This window comes from Pituophis catenifer, unplaced genomic scaffold (assembly GCF_029215685.1).
Source record: "Pituophis catenifer annectens isolate HBS135680 unplaced genomic scaffold, rPitCat1.0.hap2 SCAF_6, whole genome shotgun sequence".
NCBI classification, from domain to species: Eukaryota; Metazoa; Chordata; class Lepidosauria; order Squamata; family Colubridae; genus Pituophis; species Pituophis catenifer.
This window is the reverse complement of record NW_027256886.1, coordinates 78509514-78528000: the sequence shown is the minus strand read 5'-3', so window position 1 is coordinate 78528000 and position 18487 is coordinate 78509514. Positions and strand designations below refer to the sequence as shown.

At 40.2% G+C, this 18487-nt stretch overlaps 1 protein-coding gene across 3 annotated transcripts in view; it reads left to right on the top strand.

The window, feature by feature from the left end:
* The window catches only part of MYPN (myopalladin), a 101246-nt gene that overhangs the window by 9722 nt on the left and 73037 nt on the right, over positions 1–18487 (top strand). For 2 of the 3 annotated variants that reach the window (XM_070946343.1, XM_070946341.1), the window contains exon 1: positions 8630–8730. The exons of the other annotated variant lie outside the window; for it this stretch is intronic. The gene's annotated coding sequence lies outside the window, so the exon portion shown is untranslated. Of the gene's footprint in view, positions 1–8629; positions 8731–18487 lie in introns of those variants that run through there. 3 annotated transcript variants of the gene reach the window in all.

Below are 18487 nucleotides of genomic sequence, written 5' to 3'. Positions count from 1 at the left end.
GGATGTTTAAACTACTTTTATTAAAATAGGCTATAATAACAAAAATTTTGCAAGTCTGATGAGTTATATTTCCTCCGCCTCCTTATAATTATGGCGTTAGGGAGTCATCTTCAGGTGCTTCCTAAAGTTATCTTATTATTCTGGGCATAAATAATGCTTTAGCCCCCTCTTCTTAATGTATTTCTGTCAAGGTCACCTATCTTACTCTTGACAATGGCAATCCTCTTCTATTTTACTGCCAAGAAAACCTCATGGTCAAATCCATGACGTCACCAGGAGTCAGGGGAGACCTCACTGCTTTTCCTTATCAACAGAAGGAAAGATGCAGCTCACACTCTTGGCAAGGGACCAGTAAAGCAGGAGAATGTAACATTTTCCAGTATGACAACTATGCTTGGCTTTGGGGTAATATGCCAGGGGACATTCTTTAGAAAGTAGAGAAGGCCAGGACAAAGTGGGAGCTGAACAAAAGGAAATGCTCTGCTTGTATTCAACAATTGTATTCTTATATCACATTAGAAGTTACAATTTGGTTGTGACTTCTGGAGGGAGTTGAGAGAGGGAATTAAGATTTTTCAGTGGCCCTGAGACTCAGATTGTGCAGATCAGTTACAGAGTGCTAGATCAGGAGGGATCACCTTGGATTCAAGGTTTTAGCAGGCTATGGTGCTAAGTGACCTGGGCCAGCACTAGGTTTTAGCCTATTCTTCACAAGTCAATCTTAACTAGGGGTGTCAACCTCAACTTCATTGAGGGCCGCATCAGGGTTGTGTTTGACCTGAGGGGGGCTGGGGGTGTGGCCAGGGCTAGGTCAATGTCACTCATCGAGGTTCCATTTTCAGCAACAACGGCCTCCTGCAGCCCTCTGCCAGTGAAAAAGGAGCTCGGGGAGCCCATGTGTGGCCCGACTAGGTTCTGTTTTTGGCCACAACGGCCTCCTGCAGCCCTCTGCCAGCAAAAACAGAGCTCATGGCCTCCCCGGGCTCCGTTTTCGCTGGCAGAAGACTACAGGAGGCTGTTGCAGCTGAAAACGGAACCCGGACTGGCCCCGCGCAGCTCTCCCAAGTTCTGTTTTCGCTGGCAGAGGTGCCGTAGGCATTAGCTGTTTCCAGGGCGGGCCCATGGGCCATATCTAAGCAATCTGCGGGCCAGATCTGGTTCCCGGGCCTTGAGTTTGACACCCCTGCTCTAAAGGAAAAAAGAGAATGGATAAATATTTATCTCTATCCAAGTATCCATTTTCTTTTTTCCTGCCTTCTGGTACTCTGGATTACAACAACTTTATAAATTGGGTGTTTTAATCTGTGTTTCGGCCAAAATATTTAATAATTTTAAGGGATTTTTAATATTTGTATTATCTGTATTTTATCTTGGCTGTTCACCGCCCTGAGTCCTTCGGGAGTAGGGCGGTATAGAAATTTGATTATAAATAAATAAATAAATATAAACAATAACATGATACCTACAAATACCGGTGCCTGCCTTGATAAGACTACGAATTGGATACAAATGAGAAGCAACATGTCTCAGGAGATAGATGAAATTTTGTTTGACTCCTTATTAGCTGATCTTGGGCAGCTCCTCGAAGAACAACCTGCAACCACCAACTAGCAAAGGAGCTTTTGTTTAGTAAGCGGATTAAATATTTCTATAGCATGCTTTTTCAAAGAGGTCACTTTGCATATAAATGACTGCAATGTAAGCTCAGAGCAAAGAAATGATTCACTAACTTGGCAGAAGAATATGAGAATTCCAGATGGATGAGAGGAGAAAGTTGAACTGCTGAGATCATAGAACTTTGAATCAATGAGTTTGAGAAATTCTTAGCAAGATTTCTGGAAGCAGCACCTAAGATGGTCAAAGTTATTTAAATGAAAATACTGTATATGTAATATATCACAGGCTATATTAACTACACATATTATGGATGTTTTGAATTAGGTTATATATTATACAAATATTTCTATATTTTCCTACCTTTTTTCTTAAACACCCCCCCCCCCCCCCAATATCTGCTAAGGAAGAAGACAGAAAAAAACTGCCCCATACAGGCACATCAGTAAGGAGAGAGGCTAAAAAAGTCATGATGGTGACTATTGCCAATGTCCCAGCATGGTGACCTTTTAAGTAATAGCTCTATGAGTATTGTATCTAGAAGCATCTTGAAGAATGAATTATATGAGATTTGTGATAGGTAGAGGAGAAAGCTAAATTTTATCATGTCTCCTCTGGTCCTTCTCTTCACTAGACTAGCCATGCCCAGTTCCTGTAATCATTCTTCATATGTTTTAGTCTCTTTTAAATCTTTTAAACTTTTCTGTCATATACAATACATAATTGAGAAAGCTCTACACTGAAACGGGGAAACAAATTTTAGTGAGCATTAAAATCACAAAAGGCAAAATAGCAATGCTTTTTCTATGAGCTTTGCATTATGGAACTTAAAAGAACTAGGCTTCATCTGTTTGGGATTTTAAATGTCTATGTTCATTGCTTATTAATAAAATTTAATATTTTTTCTATTAAGATGTGAAAGAGTAATGTTTGTGATATTTACAAGTATGCCTAAAATTGTTTCAATGATTTCATCATCGATTCAAGTTTTGAATAGACCAGCAGAAAGGTAACATTTAAAGCATCAGACAAGTAATTATCAGTGGTTCAGCTGTCTACAAGGCCTGACAATGATTTACTAACATATGGGTAGATGAAATATATATTCCAAAAAAGGGTTGTAGACATGGTCATTTTGTAAGTTTCTTTGTCCTGTTGAGATGATGAGTTTATAAATTGGAGGTAAAATTTATCTTTGCAACCCTTCTTCTATCTATCAAACTGAAATAAATATCTGGAAAGTAAAAAGAATTAGTCTGAAGTTATTTTCTGTGGTAAGATAATTATAATAGGATTTTTTTTTTGCATGTTGCAATACATGATTGGGAACAATAGAGGGAGCATAACAAGCAATCAGAATTTTTTTCAAATGTGTTACACTAACAAAAGAGCCATTGCATTTTAATTTCAAAGAAAATAGCAGTAATTAATTACGTAACTACTAGTTTCTTCATCCAAAAGTTATCAGTCTCATAAAGCCAGAAGGATTTCATTCAAAGCAACAGCAAAGAAATATAAATAATGTATAATAAGGCAACTATCTGTGTGGCTATTCCTCCCACCCTTCTCTCTTTTTATCCTAAAGCTAACATCCTGTTGGCTGGGGAATTCTGGGAGTTGAAATCCACATATCTCAAAGCAACTAAGGCTGAGAAACGATCTAGAGCAGGAGTGTCAAACTCATGTGGTGACGGCGTCGTCACATGACGTATCGGGACTTTTTTCCCCTTCGCTAAACGGCATGGGCGTGGCCAGCGTGTGACGCATCCGGCCCATGGGCTGAGAATTTGACAGCCCTGATCTAGAGCATTACATGTTGCCAGAGAAATGAATCAGAATGTTTCTGGGAGAAAAATGGGACATTCAGGGAACCTAAAATATTTCGTGGGGAATTTTCAACGTTCTTAATAAATATGCTAGAGCTTTTTCTCCAAAATATGGGAATCCAGACTTTTACTTTTAGAGACCATTTGGCTCATTTGGCTGAGTAGTGTCCCAAATTCCTGCCATTATGGCCCCACTAAATACATGTTCTTTTTCATGCATATGGAGACACCAAATAAAATTCACAGGTACTGTCTAAAGATGTTGAAAATAGAAGTGACTTCATTTAACATTACTGGAAAGAATGTTCCACCTAGTTCCAGGAATGGCATATGAGTCAAATGGTATAATTAATAAAATAGAAATTGAAGGTCTCTCCTCTTCCTAAGAAGAGTGCAAGCATGAAGCCTATTTTTTTCCTTTTCAGAGAAATGCAAATCATAGGTTATCGTGTTAGCCAGTTACATAAAATACAATGCATTTCACAGCATCATAATTTTATTATGCCATCAGCTTTCATGTAACATGTGACTGCTTCATTAGATAAGGAGGTGTCAGTTACATTTCTCAAGAGCCTAAAGACAGATCTGTATTTGCATACAGCTCAAAATATTCATCAGCTTTGTTTTAGCAACCTAGAATCTCAGCCTTTAATATAAAGATAAGTATAAATATTGTTGATGAAGGGAAACAAGCTTAAAAGAGACCATGTTACCCAAAACAAAAAACTTGCATGGACTTAAGATACATTTGTATGATCAGATCCTCTAAAAATACCTAGCTGCTGAAAATTGCGTTTGGATTTCAGGCAAAGTTTGATTAGTGGGCATGTTGACAATCAGAATGTTAAGATATTTAATTTAGAAGCCGGAGCAGTAAAGTGTACAATGGGCCAGAACACACAGTTGTAGTTGATTGGTTGGAGAGTGCTGGCTCATGCATGAGGCAATCTATGCTATGATTGGTTGCTATGGGTATAAAGGGGGAGTTTCTCCCTTTCCCCCTTTTTTCTTCTGTGTGCCGTTAGATTTACTTCATGATGTTCTTGTGTTCCTAACTATCTTGTATGCTGTAAATCTAAATGTTAGTCGTGAATGCGACTGCTTGAGGGCTTCTGGATTGGAGCTGAAAGGCGAACGGGAGCAGAATGCCCCCTCCCACATGTTGGGGTAATAGATGAGAGCACAGCCATGCTTTTCCAACTAAATTGTAGACATAGGCTTGGCAGGGTCATTTGAAAGAGGGTAGGGGTTTTTCAGAAGTCAAAATGGTAAGCGTACCACACAACAGAATGCTCCAAGAAGAAAGAAGGTTAAAAACTGGCAAATGTCATATGTGTTGTTTTGAATCCATTTTTGTCTCCTGGGGACTACCTGGACTAGTCCCTGCAGTTTTCTGGGCAAGCTTTTTTTGGAAATGGTTTGCCATTGCCTCCATCCTAGGGCTGAGAGAGAGTGACTGGCCAACCACTCAGCTAACTTTGTGCCTAAACAGTCTCCCATCTGATGCCTTAACCTGTTTGTTTGTTTGTTTGTTTGTTTGTTTGTTTGTTTGTTTGTTTGTTTGTTTGTTTGTTTGTTGTTTGATTGATTGGATTTGTATGCCGCCCTTCTCCCGAAGGACTCAGGGTGGCTCACAACAATAAGAAACAGAAAATACAAAAGTTAAAAGACAAATTAAAGCAGAATATCCAATAAATAAGGTTAAACGTGGGAATACAAATTCAAATTTAAGATTTAAGAATTTTAAAAGCTACAAAATCAGTTTAGAGTCAACCCAGGCCCGCCCGTTGGAAAGCCAGGTCTTCAAGGCCCGGCGGAAGGTTTGGAGGTCGGGGATTATCCAGAGCTCCAGAGGTAACGTATTCCAGGGGTTAGGGGCTCCCACAGAGAAGGCTCTCCCCCTAGGGGTCACCAGTCGACATTGTCTAGCCGAAGGCATTCTGAGGAGGCCAACTCTGTGGGAGCTAACCGGGTGATGGAAGGCTACCGGTGGCAGGAGGTGGTCTCGCAAGTACTCTGGTCCTAGGCCATGTAGGGCTTTAAATGATCACCAGCACCTTGAATTGCACTCAGAAGACAACCGGGAGCCAATGCAGACTGCAAAGGAGTGGTGTGACATGGGAGTACCGAGGAACCACTATACCAAATTGGCTGTCCACATCACAATAACTTTGAATTCAATGTCAATCCCTCTCTAACAAAACATTCACTCCAAGTGTTCTAAGAAGCAACAAGTAAAAAGATCTGCTGTGGATTTTTGATAAAAGGTATTTTTGGATTGTGTCAGTAGAAAATTATCTTCCTGCAATATATGAAGGTGAGGTGCTTCTGTCTGTTCACCAAGACACGTCTGGCAATGCAGTGCTATGTTAAATCCATAATCCCCCAAATGGTAGGACATAGCCCAAGCATATGTCCTGACTTGTCTTCCTCTCTTGACATTGTTTTGATCTGGCCAAATTGATCCAGAAGAGATGTGGTGCCTATCCTATTAAATGATGTAGCTTTATTACATTTCTTACATACAGGATAAACAAAATCACTCTCTGAGCCTTTGAAGTAAATGGTTCAGTATCAAATGTACATTCATAAAGGATAAGTGCTAAACAGTCCATGGTGTTTATAGGGCCATTGATTAATAGGGCAATCAGAAACTTCCTCTTTAAGGTCAGCATGGTTAACATGCAAATTGAGAAGAAGCAAGGAATGAGATTGAAAAATGGCTGCTCAATGTTGAATCACACCCTGAGATGTCCTGAATAGGAAAGAAAAATAATAAAGGCTGTAATGAGAGCAGTGGTGAAATCTGAACCGGTTTGCTATCGGTTCGCTGGCCGCGCATGAGCGTTGTGTGCCAACGCGCGCTGCGTCCATGCTCATGAGTGCTGCGTGCCAAACGCACGCTGTGCATGCATCAAACATGTGCTGCGTGCGCGTGCATGCACAGTACACGCCAAAAGGAGGCTTGGGAAGGCAAGAACAGCAGTGAGAGCGGATCAGCTGTACCACGCGATTTAGATTCACTAGAAAGCAAGATTTCCTGTTTCAGCACAGCTGATCGTCAGAAATATTGGTTCGAAGGAACCAGTAGCTTTTTATTACTACCAGATCGCCCGAACCGGTAGTTTTATCACTACTGGTTTGCTCGAACCGGTGCAAACCGGTAGCAATTCACCACTGAATGAGAGGTATAACTTTGAGGTCAAAGTAGGTATTGTTTTTCTGCCTTGGAAACAGAAGACAAGCAGATTGTCAGATGAATTTTCAAAGGATATATAAGCAACCAAGCCTTCTTCTGAAGATGTGCATCCTTTGGAACACACAAGAAAGAAACTTGGAAGCTTTTCTTACTTGTATATAACCAATACGCCATGGATTTATGTTGGTGTATTTTCCCCTCCTCTTGAGACAAGTTGTGCCACATATTCAATTTGTCACAATTCACTAATCATTCTGGGGCTAGAACCAGCCAGCACCTACTGGCCATGTTAGTTTGGTGTTGACATACCTTTTTTCTAGTACAGTCTGCTTTGACCAGTGAGAGGGTCCGGGCCTTTCAGATCAGGGTCTCCCTCTTGTAGCAATAGCAATAGCATTTATATACCACTTCATAGTGCTTTATGGCACTCTCTAAGCGGTTTTACAGAGTCACCATATTGCCCCCAACGATCTGGGTCCTCATTTTATCAACCTCAGAAGGATGAAAGGCTGAGTCAACCTTGAGCTGGTGAGGATCAAACTCCTGGCAGTGAGCTGAATTAGCCTGCCATACTGCATTCTAATCACTGCGCCACCACAGCTCCTATATTTCTGAGTTGCTCTCCAGCTTAGAGACTAAATGGGCCTAAAGTGCCAAAGGCATCAGGGATAGGAACAGTACACTGAAACAGGAGAAAAAATGCCAGTTCTTTATATACTACTTCCAGTTCTTTATGTACCCAGTGCAACCCACACCATGCTTGCTGGCTGTTGCTTGGGCTGATTATGGACACAGCTTTAACGTTCTTGGAGGTTAGTGCTTAATCAGCTTTTAAAACCTTTTCAGTATGAACTCATACCTAAGTGCATAGTTGACCCATCCTCCATTCCATGTTGGGGAGAGCGATTGGTGGATGTTTTCCTAATGACTTGTGATATTCAGTAGGAAGTGAGAAAGGGAAGGCTAAGGGAATCCACAAATCCCAGCCCTACATGTTGTAAAGAAGGACAGTATCTATGGTCAATATTATTCTGGTGGCAGGTTTGGGATATTTGTTGAGGGCAGTATATATTATGGCAATAGAGTTTTCCGCCACTGGTCAATGTGGATGAAGCGTTAATATTTCAAAATGTTGTGAGCAGCCCAATGCTGTGTAATTTAGGGTTATGAAGCTTAAAAGTCCTAAATTCCTCCAAACTCCACTGGTTGTCTTCCAGATGTTTCAGCATACAAAATGCCAGGATTCCAACCAATATGGTGTTTGTGCTAAAGAGAAGCACTGGGTTGGAAAAGGCTAATTGAAACCATCTGAGCTTTGAAAATACTCTTAGAAAGTAATCTGATAGTAAAGTTAGGTTTCACATATAATTTGAGTGCACTAGAGAGGAGGAGGAGGAGGAGAAAAGAAAGAAGAAGAAGAAGGAGGAAGAGGAAGAGGAGGAGGAGGAGGAGGAAGAAGAAGAAGAGGAGGAGGAGGAAGAAGAAGAAGAAGAAGAAGAAGAAGAAGAAGAAGAAGAAGAAGAAGAAGAAGAAGAAGAAGAAGAAGAAGAAGAGCTAAATAAAGGTATTGTCTACTTTTCAAATAAAACCACTTGATTTGACATGACTCTTCATTAAACCATACCAAACTCAGTTTGCATTTTCTCATGAATGAGTCTTGCTAAGAATGCTGAAGCATCAAGGGAAAATATTCCAGGTTGGGGGGCAGGGAGGGGAAGAGAGAGAAAATGTTCAAATCTCCCACCGCCACAGCAGTGAAATCCTTTTGCTCGATATTACCCTGTCCAATGAAGAGAAATGTTTCACAGGCACATGGTTTGTACGTCTCAAAATAACTTGGGACCTGCAAAGTGACAAATGCTATTGCTTCAGTCGTGACAGGTTGTCCAGCTTCTTACAGCTATCTTCCCTCAAAACATAAAGTTAACTTTTATTTTCTGACTGATGGAGTTAATTATTTGAAGTTATTTCAGTGCCAAAGAACCTGAAGAAGCACCATCACTTTGGTTACTTTAATCTCTTACTTAGGAATCATTGTCACTGTGCCAGAGTGCCAGAGTTGGATTTCAACATCTGGAGGAATTAGAAAAGGTAACCTATTTGATTTTCAAAAGTGGACGGTGTTTTGATGAAATGGCGCATGTGCCCAGAGGGTTGGTGGGATCCATAATATGTCATGTTGCTAATAATTGTAGATATATTACCCAGAGTCAAACTAGATTAAAATAGAAACAAGAATCTTCAGAATATGAAAAACTTGTTTCTTCATATGTGTTGAAAGGAGTTGTTCCAAATTCTCCCCCTCAAATTCCCATGTATGCTTGTTTAGTTATTTTGAGCAGAATGCTGACTTGTAGAAATGGCACAGATGTTAAAATCCGTTTCTCCGCCTGTGATTTTTAACATAGTTGAAATTGTTGTTTCATCATCCCTAATTAAGAAACCTCACAGATCATTTATCTTATTTCCACTAAATCCTGATTAATATGACTTCTTATTTAAAATCTAATGTGTGTGAGTTTACATGAGAGTGAAATGGGGGGCGGGAGAGGGAGAGAGAAAGAATGTGTCATGTAAAATGATATGGCTGGCTATATTTAGTGTCTGGAGATCTGCTCTGTGGATTAATGTACACAACAGCTGAAGGAATAGTCTTGCTTGAAGAACATTACTCTTTCAACCCTCACCGTCCCCTCTCTCTTTTTCTCTCTGGAAAAAAAAAATGTTTTTGACTGTCAGTGGCAAATGTTTGGCATGCAGTTTTAAACAGCGAGCAAAGCAGCGTCATGAATTGAGAGATCATATAGGAACTTTATTAGATTAGGTTTCCAGATCTCTTATTGGACACTTAACATAGAAAAATCTTCTTTGTGAAGTTCTTCTTATGTTTAGATAAAATCAATTTTAAAAAATTTAAAATCCCTAGATTTATAAAGCAAAACTGAGGAAACAAACTATGTAGAATTATGTAAAAGCCTTATACAAACTGAAGAGTATAGATTAGGAATGGCCAACCTTGGCAACTTGTGGATTTCAACTTTCAGAATTCCCCAGCCAGATATGGTGTAGATTATGAATGTAACCCTCAACAAAAATATTCATATCTGAAAAGTTCTAAACTGTGATTGTTAAATTGTTGAAGATGCATTTCTGAAACCATATTCTGGTATGTCTTCTTGAAAGATGATGCTGGAATAATTGCAGCAAAATTTGAATTGCAGTTCAATTTTTTGAGACATCAATTTTCTATAATAAGTAATATGCCTTTGAAATATTATTTACAGCTTATTTCATCTGAAATATTATACTTAGGCTTCAAACCAATAATGGAAATTAGTAGCAATGACTCAGCTTAAATTGTAGCATTTCACTACAGGTATATTTGTCACTGTGATGATGATGATGATGATTTTAATCTTCAATTTGATTCACAGTCTGGGACTCATAAAAACTTAACAAAACTTAACAAAAACTTAACAAAGACCCAAGAGCTATTAAGACAATAGGGTGGTTTTTTGCAAAGTCAGGTCTAATAAGTTCCAAATTTCCATGTCTCTAGGCAGCCCTTTGGGTATTGCTCCAAGGGCTCCTATTACTATTGGTACAACCATTGATTTCTTCCTCCGTAGTCACTCAACTTCAATTTGCAACAGTTTCACAGAATCTTGACATGCTATTTTTTAAGAACTTTTGTCAATTTGGCGTTCCTGGTAATTTTTGCTGGATTCGAACCCAAACTTTTGGCAAAGCTTCCCATGTATGATGATGATGACAGCAACGACAATGTAGAATAGAATAGAATAGAATAGAATAGAATAGAATAGAATAGAATAGAATAGAATAGAATAGAATAGAATAGAATAACAGAATTGTAAGGGACCTTGGAGGTCTTCTAGTCCAACCCCCTGCTTAGGCAGGAAACCCTATACCATTTCAGACAAATGGTTATCTAATCTCTTCTTTAAAACTTCCAGTGTTGGAGCATTGAGCCTGTTTCATTGGATGACGTGGACAGGATTATGGGTAGGTTGGGGTCTTCCACATGTTTACTGGACCCTTGTCCCTCCTGGCTTGTTTCGGCAGCCAGGGAGGTGACTGGAGACTGGATCCAGGCTATTGTCAACGCTTCACTAAAGGAAGGGGTCTTTCCCGCTGCGCTTAAAGAGGCGGTGGTTCGACCCCTCCTTAAGAAGCCTAACCTGGATCCTGACGTACTTAACAACTACCGTCCAGTCTCCAACCTTCGCTTTTTAACGAAGGTTGTTGAGTCCGTGGTGGCACAGCAATTCCCTCAATTCCTGGAGGAAACTGACTACCTGGATCCTTACCAATCTGGTTTCAGGCGTGGCCACAGCACGGAAACGGCATTGGTCGCCCTAGTAAATGATCTCTGGCGGGCCAGGGATGGGGGTTGCTCCTCCATCCTGGTCCTTCTTGACCTCTCAGCGGCATTCGATACCATCGACCATGGTATCCTGCTGCAGCGGCTCAGGGGGATAGGGTTAGGAGGCACTGTTTTACAGTGGTTCTCCTCCTATCTCTCGGGCCGTCTGCAGTCTGTTTGGGCGGGGGGTCAGGGATCCTCCCAGAGGCCTCTCACTTGTGGGGTGCCTCAGGGATCGGTTCTCTCCCCTCTGCTCTTTAATATCTATATGAAACCGCTGGGTGAGATCATCCGTGGTTTTGGGGTGAGGTATCATCAATATGCTGATGATACCCAGCTTTACATCTCCACCCCTGACCACCCTAGGGATGCCCTTTCCGTGATGTCCCACTGCCTGGAAGCGGTGCGGGTTTGGATGGGGAGGAACAGGCTTAGACTCAACCCTTCCAAGACTGAGTGGCTGTGGATGCCGGCATCCCGGGATCTGGAGGTTCCATCCTTAATGATCGGAGGTGAAATCCTTGCTCCCTCCGACAGGGTCCGCAACTTGGGTGTCCTCCTGGATTCTCGGCTGTCTTTAGATGACCATCTGATGGCCGTAACCAGGGGGGCCTTCGCACAGGTCCGTCTTGTGCGCCAGTTGCGCCCGTTCCTAGACCGGGATGCCCTCGCCACGGTCACTCACGCCCTTGTTACCTCTAGGTTGGACTACTGTAACACCCTCTACATGGGGCTGCCCTTGGGATGTGTCCGGAGGCTTCAGCTAGTCTAAAACGCAGCCGCGCGGGTAGTTACGGGGGCGTCTAGATACTCCCGTGTAACACCTCTCCTGCGTGAGCTGCACTGGCTGCCGGTGGCACTCCGGATACGTTTCAAGGTGCTGGTGCTCACCTATAAAGCCCTCCATGGCTTAGGCCCGGGGTACTTGCAGGACCATCTCCAGCCGTTCTCCCATCGTCCTGTGCGCTCTCACAGATTCGGCCTCCTCAGGGTGCCGTCGGCTAAACAATGTCGGCTGACGACCCCCAGGGGGAGGGCGTTCTCTGTGGGAGCCCCGACCCTCTGGAATGGATTGCCCACTGAGCTCAGGACAGCTCCCGACCTTCTTTCCTTCCGTCACGAGCTGAAGACGTGGCTCTTCCGCCAATTAAACTGATCCGTTTGGGGGTACACTGGTATAATTTTAAATCGTTTTTAATTGGGTTACTGATTTTAATTTGGTATTGTATTGTGATTTGTATTGAAGCTGTCATTTTGTAAGCCGCCTTGAGTCCCTAGGGAGAAAGGCGGCATATAAATCGCAATAAATAAATAAATAAATAAATAAATAAATAAATAAATAAATAAATAAATAAATAAATAAATAAATAAATTGACAACTTCTGGAAGCAAGTTGTTCCACTGATTAATTGTTCTATCTGTCAGGCAATTTCTCCTTAGTTCTAAATTGCTTCTCTCCTTGATTAGTTTCCACCTATTGCTTCTTGTTCTATGCTCAGGTGCTTTGGAGAATAGGTTGACCCCCTCTTCTTTCTGGCATCCCCTGAGGTATCAGAACACTGCTATCATGTCACTCCTCCTTCTTTTCATAAGACTAGACATATACAGTTCCAGCAACCATTTTTTATATGTTTTATCCTCGAGTCCCCTAATCATCTTTGTTGCTCTTCTCTGTACTCTTTCTAGAGTGTAGAATACTACTACTACTACTACTATTTACTACTACTATCTTTATTCATTAAATATGAAACTCAGTCAACTGAACATTCAAAAATGCATCACAAATATCATTGACTGGTGCTAATGGTTGATACGGGTTGCTGCCAGCATCCTAGGTACCAACCAAGTACTTTCTTAATATATACGATATTATTATTATTATTATTATTATTATTATTATTATTATTATTGAATATCCAAACAGAAGAGATTATTTCTTAATGCCCCCCACCAACTAGGCTATCAATATTTTGTGACATTTAAGCCAGAGATAATATATTCTAAACTATCTATGGATTTGTGATTATATTATGAAGCACTGTACTTCAAGTAATTATTCAACATATTAAAGTGGTTAATGATTCAATACCAGTAATCCGAGAATTAGTACAAACAGAAGTCACCTTTTGCTTCAGTTTGGAGAACAACTGAAATTCTAGAAATCATCTCTTCCCAAATAATTATATTAAATCAGTAAATTATTTCTTTTATTGTAAAAAAACTCAAACAGAAATTTTCTATGCTTAGAATATATTCAAAACTGCAGCTGAGCTATGAAGGAAAGTCCAATATTTCTTTCAATTACTCTAGCATTTTTGATATCGTCTCATTTCTAGCCAAGGCTTCTTTTTGATTTAAGAATGTCCTTATCAACACGTAAGACAGGAAGGCCTACCAGACTTATATTAAATATTGCTTAATATTGCTAGATTCTCTTTTCCACTACCCAGACATTGGAATAAATTGTGCCCTTATATCTGTTCCACTATTAATCCTATCTGATATGTGCTGCTACGTGCATGGGTACAACAGAACAGCATGTAGCAGACAGTTTAATAATGCAAAATATGAGACAGAAATTGCCCTGCACTGGATGTAGCAGATCCAACTGTACAGAACTTCCTGAAGCTTCTAAGAAATGCAGCTGCAATGGAATACCCCATGGCTAACATCTGAGGTCAGTGAGAAACTGACTTCAAACCCAGAAGCTGCAAGGTTTTTTTTAGAATTGGTGGCATTATTTGATCTGGATAATTTGGGCTTAGTTCCATACCTGACTTCCAGGGAAGATCTTTATAGGAATATCCATAGGGTATGGTTAGAAATGGTCAAGATAACAGCACTGCCCCCTTTAAAAACTGGCAGAACTTCAATTGCACCATTGCAGCCACCATCTTGAGTTTGTTTTTACTAAAATCCTGTGGACATTCTTGTACATTCAGCAGGACATTAACTCATTTTCTTTAATTTCTTGAAAATAAAAACATTTATCTACTGTATCACGTCAAAGTCACTTTTTCCACACTTGTGATTTTAATATATGTCAGCCTCTTCTAATGGCAAACCCAGAACCCAATTTATTTGTTTTAAACCACAGTCAGCTTTACATATATTTCAATATACAGATCCATAACATATCGTAGTCATGGATAGAGCTTCATTTTTAATGTTAAGTAGGAATGTTCATGCCCAATCTCCAAATTTGTTCTAGAAACCAGTGAAGTCTGAAACTTAACTCTTGACATGCATGCCAGCTGGAAAAAAATAGCAACATTCACCATGTGCAGAATGCTATTCTGTTCCATTCCTATAGTTAGCCATCATGCCTTTGGAGAATTGGATGTAGAACTTGATTCTTTCTCTTATTCTGCCTTCCAAAACTTAGGGCACTTCCTCCCACCTCCCCCACGTTCTCCTCATCTCTTTCCTATGCCAGAACAAAGTGCCTTAAAAACATCTTTAGTTGTTTCAGTCGTGATATTTTCTATTTCCTTCTGATACAATTTCTGTCATAGCATCCTTTACTAATGGTGTAGTTGCTGAACAGGTCAGAGCTGGGATCCGTCTGGCTTTGCTTTAGGATAAAGTCTACTTGCTCAGTAAGCATTTAGGCTTCAGATGAAGGAGAGACAAGACACCTGCATTCCTTTATCCACATAATGCAAGATCAGTCTAATCCAAACTGTTTTCTCAAGTTTTACACAGGTTCTAGATACTTCTTTGAAGAACTGCTGGACTTTTGTTTTAAAAAACATGACTAATCTTCTCTTGAGAAAGTGCTAGTCCCAGGCTATGGAAGTGGTCAATTTAAAATGGGAAAGAGAGACAACTTCTGTCAGCTATGTCAGCCAATGAGTATATTAGAGTCTTTCTAATTCTTCTGCCCACAAGTAGTTTTACCTACAGTAGCTACAGTTTTATTCTTTTGTTGGGACAGGCAGCATTTTGCCTGCTCCAAGAAGTACTTCCAGGTGCTATCAGCCGCAGCCGCATTCATTGCCAGCTCCCTTGTAGCACTAGCTGAGGATGGAGTTTGCTCATTATCTCATTATTCTCTCCTATTTTGCCCTGTTCCTCTTCTGTTCTTCTCATTCCACATCACAGGCTTAGAGAAGGGTGCAGGATGAAATAGAAGGGGGCTCTGTATCACTTTTCTTCCTGCTTTCCTCTTCATCCTTCTGTGCCACTGAACTTTCAGCTCACCTTTTTATCAGCACCGAGTTTTCCAAAAGACCATTGGGCCAGGATTCAGAAACAGTACAACTAACAGATCGCAGGCAGGAAGCACCCCTATACCTTTGGCCTGTTAGTTAGACAAGTTGATGGGTGTCTAAACCCATCATCCCAAGGACCCACCTGCACTCACGCATCCCTGCCACACCCTACATTAGAATGATGGGTGTTTTCTTGACAGCAGGCGAGGGATGGTATGAGATAAAATGAAACTTAAGAATCCACTGACGACTCCTAGCGTGAGCCATCTTAAAACTGAAAGGATGGCATCACTTACCAGCCTCACTGTTGGGGGCAGAATAGATCTTGGCCAACAAGATAGTAAATGTCATGCCAACATTCATTTTGTTTATTTATTAAATTTACATGCTGCCCATAACACTATCAAGAGTGACTACGCTCAACATACTTTTCTGCTGGGACAAGAACTGGGAAATTGTGCTTCAACATGTCTTTCTTTCTGTGCTTATTCACCTCTGATCCTGTCCCAATTGAGAACTTATTTATTTATTTTATTTTTATTTTATTTATTTTTTCAAACATGTACGAGATAACAGGTATAAGTATAAACATGAATATGAGCACAGGAAATGGATACGAATAAATGGGACAGTAGGACAGGGACAGTAGGCATGTTGATGCGCTTATGCACGCCCCTTACAGACCTCTTAGGAATGGGGTGAGGTCAACAGTAGACAGTCTAAGGTTAAAGTTTTGGGGGTTTGGGGAAGAAACCACAGAGTCTGGTAGCGCATTCCAAGCATTGACCACTCTGTTGCTGAAGTTGTATTTTCTGCAATCAAGTTTAGAGCAGTTTACCTTGAGTTTGTATCTATTGTCTGCTTGTGTATTATTGCGGTTGAAGCTGAAGTAGTCATTGACAGGTAGGACGTTGTAGCAGACAATTTTGTGTACTACACTTAGGTCAGACCGTAGGCGGCATAGTTCTAAGCAATGGTGGGATTCAGCCAGTTCCCACCACTTCGGGAGAACCGGTTGTTAACTTTCTGAGCAGTTTGATGAACTGGTTGTTAGAAGAAATCATTAGGGCAGAGAACCGGTTGTTAAATTAAATCCCACCACTGGTTCTAAATTGTCCAAGCCCAAAATTTCAAGCCTGGTGGCATAATGTATTCTGTTGTGAGCAGAGGAGTGGAGTACTCTTCTCATGAAATACCTCTATATTCAATACTTTCATATTGTCTCAACTATAGCTCAAAACAGGGCATACATTAACTGTGAATTATAATATAATGAGTCATTGAGGGACATCGGCATCTCATACCTAAATTGTTTGCAGCCATTTTTAAAGAGAGGAACCATAAGGTTCATTATGCAGACTAAAAAATACATGTGCCTTCTTATATTGTATGTTTTTATTGTTGCTGTGCAGTATCTTAGTGCAATGCCAGTAAGTTTTGTAAGTTTTTTTTAGAGATAGACACATTTCCAAATCTGTATAGCACATAGATATTTTTTAAAATAAGAGCAATAAGGGATCTTTTATAATTACATCAGTATTCTGAAAAATATTGAAATCTTCTTTTGTACTTAATCGAAGAGGAAAAATATCTGATAATTTTAGAGCATCACCTAACAATGCTTTCAAAATCATAGAAAGACTCAATTAGTATATTTTGCTCAGTTGATCAATATACATAATAATGAAAGTATGTAGATAGAAAGGATTTAAACCATTAGTATGCAATATTTTGATAAGGTCTGTTGAAACTACAACTAAAATTTCAATTACTTCTCCTGTTCCATTAAAGGGAGTATTAAGCCTGTCCTTAATACTATGTCAGTTAATTTTTTAAAATCACAAGTAGTTTGGAAATAAATAGGGAGTCAGTAAGAATTAAGAATAAATCATACCAAGCCAATGCATTGTAATTTAATATACTATTTAGTGATTATATCTAAGAAAGAGATTGACAGCAAACATCTAGGCAACTAAAATGGATTCCATGTCAAATTATTTTCAACATGCCAAAATCCATATTACAATAGTTTTATTGGTAAAGCAATGCAATGCAATGCAATTAAGCAATGCAACTGTCAAGTGAGATATCACGTGACCATGACGGACATGCTGCCTCTTGTCTACTGCAGTCATTAAGCAGGATATCACATGACCACAACTTATGACTTTACTGCTGGCTTCTGTATTGAATCTGCTTCTTGGAAGCTGGGTATGAAGCTTGCAAATGGTGGTCATGGGACTGTAGGGTGCTTACAGGGTCACTGTAAAAGCCTTCCAGGTGCAAAACACTTGAACGATCACTAAACAAGGCAGTTGTTAAGCAAGGACTACTTGTAATGGATCAACCACAGAATCTGCAGTTACATATAGTGCACTAATTAATAATGTGTGATCTAAAACTGTTACTGTGGAGAAACAAATTTTGCTTTACCATCCATTTTACAAAATTGTGCTTCTATTGGTAAGCAAAAAGAACAAGATTGTGGTTATGGGGAAAAGAAGAGAGAGAAAACTAGACACTGTATGTTTATATTAACAAGTAGAAATACTTTGAGATAATGTTCGAAATTAAATAAAATCTAAGAGTTGGGAAATCATGTGGCTTTACTTAAGAGCTGGAGATGTGCCCTTAAACAGTGAGACCCCATTTTAAGTCAATATATGCCAAACATGCTTCATTTTGTATTCTCCAAAGCAAGTAACAAAGGATAGGTAGCCATATCTAGAAATTCAAAATATGGCTACCTAGATTTATCCACCTACAGTATCCAGATTTATGTATCGATTTGAATGGAGTATAGATTTGAATGGAGAAATTACCTGTTATCTGTTATTTTTGTCAGGCATGGAAGATCAGGTCCACATATGAAGGTACAATTAAATTGATTTACTGCTATTCATGCCTATGCACAGGAATAATATCAACTAATGATTAGCACCTGCTAAGAGTTAGATAAGGATCCACAGATTTCAAGAGGGGTGGGACTCAGGGGTGGGTTCTACTTACCTTTACTACCGGTTCGCAACGGGGTCGCGCACACACCCTCGCTTTGCTTGCGTGCTCAGAATCTTCCTGATGACATTGGGGTCGGTGGGTGGAGCCTCCCACTGGTTTTACTACCAGTTCTATAGAACCGGTTCAAACTGGGGGCAACCCACCACTGGTGGGACTTAGTCCACTTGTGGCTATCTAGAAATGCTATGCAGATCCCTCCTTTATCTCCTACCCCAGGTTCTGCCACTCCTTC